Source organism: Geotrypetes seraphini, chromosome 19 (assembly GCF_902459505.1).
Source record: "Geotrypetes seraphini chromosome 19, aGeoSer1.1, whole genome shotgun sequence".
Taxonomy (NCBI): Eukaryota; Metazoa; Chordata; class Amphibia; order Gymnophiona; family Dermophiidae; genus Geotrypetes; species Geotrypetes seraphini.
This window is the reverse complement of record NC_047102.1, coordinates 35,647,783-35,655,563: the sequence shown is the minus strand read 5'-3', so window position 1 is coordinate 35,655,563 and position 7,781 is coordinate 35,647,783. Positions and strand designations below refer to the sequence as shown.

At 43.1% G+C, this 7,781-nt stretch overlaps 1 pseudogene; it reads left to right on the top strand.

The window, feature by feature from the left end:
* The first annotated feature begins 4,958 nt into the window (after positions 1 to 4,958).
* Positions 4,959 to 5,185, top strand: LOC117351990 (annotated as a pseudogene).
* The last annotated feature ends 2,596 nt before the right edge of the window (positions 5,186 to 7,781 follow it).

Here is a 7,781-nt window from a genome sequence, read left to right as displayed (position 1 = left end):
GGTGAGTAGTGATGAGTGGCATAGCAAAGTTGGCATGGACCTTTGAACAAGAAATAAACTGGGGAGCCCGGAGGTTATTATTGCTACTACTATTTATCATTTCTATAGTGCTGAAAGGCGTACGCAGCGCAGTACATTTAATATTCAGTAGACGGTCCCTGCTCAGAAGAGCTTACAATCTAATTTGGACAGACAGGGCTTCTCAGGGTTGAGGACTTTCTGGTAGAATACAATCTTTATTTATATATTGCCAATACCTCCATGAAGTTCACAGAAGTTTACATAAATAATTATGAAGATACAAATTATTAAATAGTATTGCAATATTTAGGAATTATTAATCACAAATTCTTGAAATAGAAGGAATGATACAATGGGTCAATAGGTATCTGTCAGTGAGTGGGGTGTTAAGAGTTAAAAGCAGCATCAAAGAAGTGGACTTTTAGTTTGGATTTGAATACTGTCAGCAATCCCCACCAAAACAGAATGAATGAATGGAGCTAAAATGAACCATTAAATTACTGGTTCATTGTGACAGGAGGAGGGACTTTAGTAGGGAATGAGTTGTCATAGGCTAGTGAGGAGCCTGGTTTGGTGGAGATCTTGTCAGTCAGGTATAGGCCCCACCAAAACAGAATTATTTATTTATTAAAAAATAAAATTCTAACCCGCTTACACCTAAGCGGTTTACAAAATACAAGCATAATCATCATATTACAAACATACAAATAGACAAAGAAATTTATCTGAAACACTCACAGTTAGTATTCTAACACAGCCTCCACAAACTAGGTTTTTTTCCATACTTTCTTACATTTCTGTATATCAGCGGTCCTGTCAAATTATTCTATAGCAATACACCTGCAACTGAAACATAGAAGCATGATGGCAGATAAAGGCCAAATGGCCCATCTTGTTTGCCCATCCGCAGTAACCATTATCTCTTTCTCTCTTCGAGAGATCCCACGTGCCTATCCCAGGCCCTCTTGAATTCAGACACAGTCTCCTCTTCCGGGAGACCGTTCCACGCATCTACCACCCTTTCTGGGAAAAATGTATTTCCTCAGATACTCCGGAGACTATCACCTCTAAGGGAATTTCTAAGTACCTTTCTTACTTATAATTTTAATGTATATTTTCTGTAAACCGCTTAGAACCTAACGGAATAGCGGTATATAAGAAATAAATAAATAAATTACATTATCTTCATCCTATGCCCTCTCATTGCACAGTTTCCTTTCAAATGAAAGAGACTCGACTCATGCGCATTTATATTACGTAGGTATTTAAACGTTTCTATCATATACAGATTGTCTGTCCCCATACGCCTTATCACGAAGACCACATACCATTTTAGTAGCCTTCCTCTGGACCGACTCAATACTTTTTACATCTATTTGAAAGTGCGGCCTCCAGAATGGTACACAATATTCTAAATGAGATCTCAAAAGAGCCTTATTCAAAGGCATCAATACCCCCTTTTTTCCTACTGGCCGTGCCTCTCCCTATGCAACCAACTAACCTTTGAACTTTCGCCGTCACCTTTTCAACCTGTTTGGCCACCTTAACATTATCACATACAATTCCACCCAAGTCCTGCTCTAATATTAGCTTAACGTACTTTTGATAATTCATTTGTTGATAATCACAGTGATCCCTCTGATCTTAATGATCTGAGAGGCTGATAAAGCTTTATCACTGCTGTCAGGTACCGGGGAGAGAGGCACCTGGGGCAGTGGTGCCTCTCCCTCACCCTCGTCTCAACTCCCCCACTCCTTCCCCGCTTCCCCCTGCCCCCCTTCTCTTGCCTTCCCCTGTGCCTCTAATTGTGGGTGGTGGTGGGCGTGTGGGTGGTGAGGGGTGGAGTGGGAAGAAGCAAGGGTGGAGCCTCCTGGTGGACCACCCCCTTGCCCCCCCCCCCTTACTATGCCACTGATCAGGGGATATCCCGAAGCCCTATAAATCTCTATGGGTTTTGGGGCCGTTACCGTGCAGCAGCCGCTATGTGAAATTTGGGGCCGATACCGCGCAGGCCCAATGTGAAATTTGACAGGTAACCAGTGGAGATTTTTCAAACACGGTGTAACATGTTCAAATCTGCTCCCACTGCATATCAAACGCACAGCTACATTTTGAATGGCTCACAAAGCTCTGTGCCGTGATTATTTCCGAGTCTCTTATGCATCTGTTTCCCTTCTCCTTAACTCTTATCCTCCCCATCCCTAACTGCTCACTCTCATTCTTCTCTGCTTCTCCCCCATCTCCATTCTCCTTACTTTTTTCCCTTCTATTTGTCATTTAATCGCATCCATTTTCATGTACTTTCCCATCCTCCATCTCTACTTGCACCTTGCTCTTTTTTATCCACGGTCCTCTTATCTATCTCTCTTTCCATTAGTCGATCCTGCATGCCTCAAACTGAGCAGAGGCACGTTGTCATTTGAAAATGACACAGAAGTAGCGATGCTTGTTCTGTTTTGCACCATTTGAAACGGCAAAGAAAACCCTCCAAATTTTGACTTGTTAAGTTTTTCCTTTTTATTATTTAGAGCAGGGGGTAAGCAACTTCGGTCCTCAAGGGCTGCAGCTCAGTCGGGCTTTCAAGATTTCCACAATGAACATTCATGAGATATATAGCACAGTGAGCCCTCCAATCCGCGGTTTCAGTATCCGTGGATTCGGTTAGTCGCAATTGTTTTTTAAAAAAAAATAAATAAAGCTGCATTCCGGACCTTCCACGCCTTCCTCCCGGCATCCCAGACCTTACCTGGTGGTCTAGCAGGCTTTCGGGGCAGGAGCGATCCTCCTACGCTCCTGCCCGTGCAGATCACTCATAGCAAATGGCTGCGGGGAGTTCCCGTCGTAGTCTCGAGAGACTACGGGAACTCATGGCAACCAGTTGCTACAAATAGCTGTGTCTTGAGTAATTTCCTGAACATGCCCTTTACATGGCCGTTTCGTATTTGGCCCACAAGGGAGTCATTTTGCCAGTCTCAACAAGCCTTGGGTTTACATTCCTGTTCAGTAAAGCTGAATTTTCAGAACGTAATGATCTGTTTGGTGTATAACTGGACATGTTAGTTTTAAACAATACTGTTTTATATTGTATTCTGAAGGCGACGGAAGCCAATGCAATTGCTGTAGACATGGTGAAATGATCATATTTGGACAGTCCCATAATCAATAGTGCCACTGCATTTTGTACAACTTGCAATGCCCTAGTCCTTACTTTTGTTATTCCAAGATACAGGGCATTACAATAATCAAGTCTCGACAAGACCATAGCCTGAACTACATTACGAAAATCAAATGGCGCAAGCATTGGTTTCAATCGCTATAACAAATGAATTAGTGCAAATCATGCTTTTACAGTCTTAATTACTGGCATCTTCACAGTAAGGCCAGAATCAAGTCTGACACCTAATATAGTCACAAACTCGTGAACAGGAAGAAAGCCATCAATGAATTTCAATTGTTTAGGCCACTGTTGATCCTGTTGTTTGCCTACAAACATTATTTCAGTTTTATCTACGTTTAATTTCAAACCTTGACCTCCCATCCACTCCTCAATTTTACACATATAATGACCCAAAGATTTTTCAAAATTTTTGTCAAATCTATCCACTGGAAAAAAGGATATTATATCATCCGCCTAAAATGTTTATTTGCAGTGTCCTAGGCTCCTAAAATTGGGGAGAGGACGGGGGTGAAAATGTGGGGATGATGAGGCGACTGGGATGAATTTTTGTCCCCGCCTCACTCTCTACAAGGAACTTTTATTATTTCAAAAGAGAACAAATACACATCACAAATAAAATGAATTTCTCCATGCTAGTTGGAAAGTAAATTAGCCTATCTCCAAACCTTGAAAAATGGAGGTTAATTGTGGCTTTACCACGTCCCTATGTGGTTATTGCGTTTTACAATAACATAAATATAACATAACATGAATTCTTATATACTGCAGCTACCTCATGGTTCTGTGCGGTTCACAAGCCAGGGAATACTAATCAAGCATAGTATGAACACAGCAAATGAATCAAAATATTTCTAAAGGCCAAAGAAGAAATTGAAAATGATATAGAAGCACTAACTTTTTTTTCTCACATAGCTGCCTGATGTGCCAAAATTTTACCAAAAATTCGTCTATAGCCACATCCCTTTACTGATGGAAAGTCAAAGAATTGCACTTTGCGTAAATATTTTCCGTTTACAAATTTAAAGTGGTCAAGAAGATAGATGGGTAGGAGTCCATTCAAAGCTTTAAAGCATATACCAACGAGCTTGAAAATTACTCTAGCTTCCATTGTCAGCCAGTGCAAATAGAGCAGGAAAAACAATTATTTACAATGTCCAATGTGACACAGACAAGAGGACATGGACTGAAGCTAAGGGGGGACAAGTCCAGGACAAATATCAGGAAGTTCTGCTTCACGTAACGAGTGGTGGACATCTGGAATGCTCTCCCAGAGGAGATTATTGCGGAATCTACCATTCTAGGATTTAAAAGCAAACTAGATGCACATCTCCTTACGAGAGGCATAGAGGGGTATGGGTGACTAAAATTACGCCAGGTGTATACCTGGCTGGGCCTCCGTGTGTGCAGATCGCGGGACTTCATGAACCGAAGGTCTGATCCGGAGATGGCAGTTCTTATGTTCTTATGTGATAATACTGCGATACGAAATCGGTTCTTTTCAATCCGAAAATCAACCATTGTGTAGTCTGGGAAAATGGCAGTGCTCCACTGCAGCGGAACTTAGGGGTGTTAAAGGAAGAGAACCTTTACAGGGGAAAAAGTGGACAGTAGGTATTTTGGTTGCGAGCTTTACCCAAAGGGCCTAACCAAAAGCAAAAACCTAGAATCAGATCTCCCATCCCACTATATGCCAAACTGAAAATACATTCAAAAACATTATAACGTGTAGACATTGCTTTTTTGCTTTGAGGTCGCCGTCATGGAAGCAAGCCGCGTGCAGCCGATTAAACTGGCGCCAGTCACCAAGGTGCTGAGCAGGACTGGATCACAGCGCTAGTGTACCCAGGTTCGTGTGGAATTTATGGATGACAGCAACCGATCAATCATCCGGAATGTGAAGGGCCCCGTGCGTGAGGGGGATGTCCCGACACTGCTGGAATCTGAGCGTGAGGCCAGGAGGTTACGATGAGCTGACAAGCGCCTCCAGGTTTTCACATCCCATTTTTCCCCATGTTACAAAAACAATGCAAATGTGAAATAAACATTTACAAGTCCTTTTTTTAAAAAAAAATAATAATAATAATAACTTGTAGACCAGTGGTTTCAAACTCAAACCCTTTGCGGGGCCACATTTTGGATTTGTAGGTTCTTGGAGGGCCTCAGAAAAAAATAGTTAATGTCTCATTAAAGAAATGACAATTTTGCATAAGGTAAAACTCTTTATAGTTTATAAATCTTTCCTTTTGGCTAAGTCTTAATAATAATATTGTAATTTATAGCTAGAGAGACATAAGTTCAAGAAACTGTTTTGTTTTACTTTTGTGATTATGATAAACATACCGAGGGCCTCAAAATAGTACCTAGTGGGCTGCATGTGGCCCCCGGGTCATGAGTTTGAGACCATTGTTGTAGACATTTCTGTTCTGTAAACTGAACTCATGAATAGGAAGGACGGATTTCCACCTTTGCCAGGACCTAGCATGCAGGGTAGAAGAGGTGGACATAAAGCATTAAAAAAAAAAAAAGGACTTTTGATGGTATCAGGGCATGCTGGATTCTTGCCTCTGCTTATGCAGTTCCTCAGCGATATACAGGCAAACAGAGTCAGCCTCTCCCCCCCCCCCCCCCCCACACACACACACATCTGCCTTGTGCAAATGTTTCACATTATAGAAAGGGCAGGAGAGGAGAGGGAGGAATACTAGCGCTGCTGAACTGATTTCCATGCACAGATAGAAGAGATTCATAAGTGCACAAAATACCAGGTTTTAGGGCTGGAGCATTATGTGTCAGGGTCCATCCTTGATAGGCACCGCTGATAAGAGAGGATGTGAATGCTGGGGGTGAAGTGATGTGACGATGACTGTGGCAGGCTTCTGTGTGCCCAGGGCAAGAGCAACTAGGTACGTGCTGGCAGGGACCTACTGCCTGTCTTTCGGTTTGACATATACCAGGGCAGCAGGTAGACAAGATGGAAGTGGATAGAGACTGGCAGGCATTCATTTAAGAGCAGATTAGAGAAGCAGCCCTAGGGCAAGAGCTGGAATACAGATAATGCAGAATAAGAGAACACCATGTCCCTGACAGAGGAGATATTAACCTTTCAAAGGGAAGTAGAGGTCTCTTTTTTTCTCTTTCTGCTTCTCTCAAAGCCAGTTTTGCTGTACAGCTTTGTATATGATATGTGTACCCTGATATATAGGGTTACTAGACGTCCGGGTTTACCCGGACATGTCCTCTTCCACCTCGGGACTGCATTGGGAGGGCAACTGCGCATCTACGGATGCAACATGGTGACGTCAGGCGCATGCTTGTGATGTCATCGTGCCACACCAGCGCATGGGCAGATGCACTCATGCTGCGGCTCCGAGCATGAGAACATGTTGAGGGTAGCGGGGCTGGGGGGGGGGGCGAGGATGAGGCGGAATAGAGTGTGACTTTTAGGTGGAACTGGGCGGGCCTGGGGGCAGGGCTATGGCACTGGGTAGGGTCAATATTCGTGGTGGAGAAGGGTGAATAGAGGGGTTCCCCAGGGATCTGTGCTGGCACTTCTGCTTTTTGACATATGACCTGGAAAAAGGAATAACCAGTGGGGTGATCAAATTTGTCGATGACACAAAGTTATTGGGGATCGTGAAAAATTACAAGAGGACCTTACGTGACTGGGAGGCTTGGCATCTAAATGGCAAATGATTATGCAATCGAATGCAAAGTGATGCACATAGGTAACCCAGAATTAGAGCTGCATGATGCAAAGTTCCATTACAGGAGTCTAATCTCATCTTTGGTTTATATATCGGGTCATAAGAACATAAGAACATAAGCAATGCCTCTGTTGGGTCAGACCTGAGGTCCATCATGCCCAGCAGTCCGCTCACGCGGCGGCCCAACAGGTCCAGGACCTGTGCAGTAATCCTCTATTTATACCCCTCTATCCCCTTTTCCAGCAGGAAATTGTCCAATCCTTTCTTAAACCCCTGTACTGTACTCTGCCCTATTACTCCCTCTGGAAGCGCATTCCAGGTGTCCACCACTCGTTGGGTAAAGAAGAACTTCCTAGCATTCGTTTTAAATCTGTCCCCTTTCAACTTTTCCAAGTGTCCTCTTGTTCTTTTATTTTTCGAAAGTTTGAAGAATCTGTCCTTCTCTACTCTCTCTATGCCCCTCATGATCTTATAAGTCTCTATCATATTCCCTCTAAGTCTCCTCTTCTCCAGGGAAAAGAGACCCAGTTTCTCCAATCTCTCAGCGTATGAGAGGTTTTCCATCCCTTTTATCAAGCGTGTCGCTCTCCTCTGAACCCTCTCGAGTAACGCCATATCCTTCCTAAGGTACGGAGACCAATATTGGACACAGTATTCCAGATGCGGGCGCACCATCGCCCGATACAATGGCAGGATAACTTCTTTTGTCCTTGTTGTAATACCCTTCTTGATTATGCCTAGCATTCTCCCAGTGGAGCTCGACTCGGTTCACTTGTAATTACGACTAGAGTACATAGCAGAAAACATAGGAGAAGGAAGAACGAATTAAAAACTAAAGTACATAAGAAAAATAACTACAATATTATCATTTCGTTGAG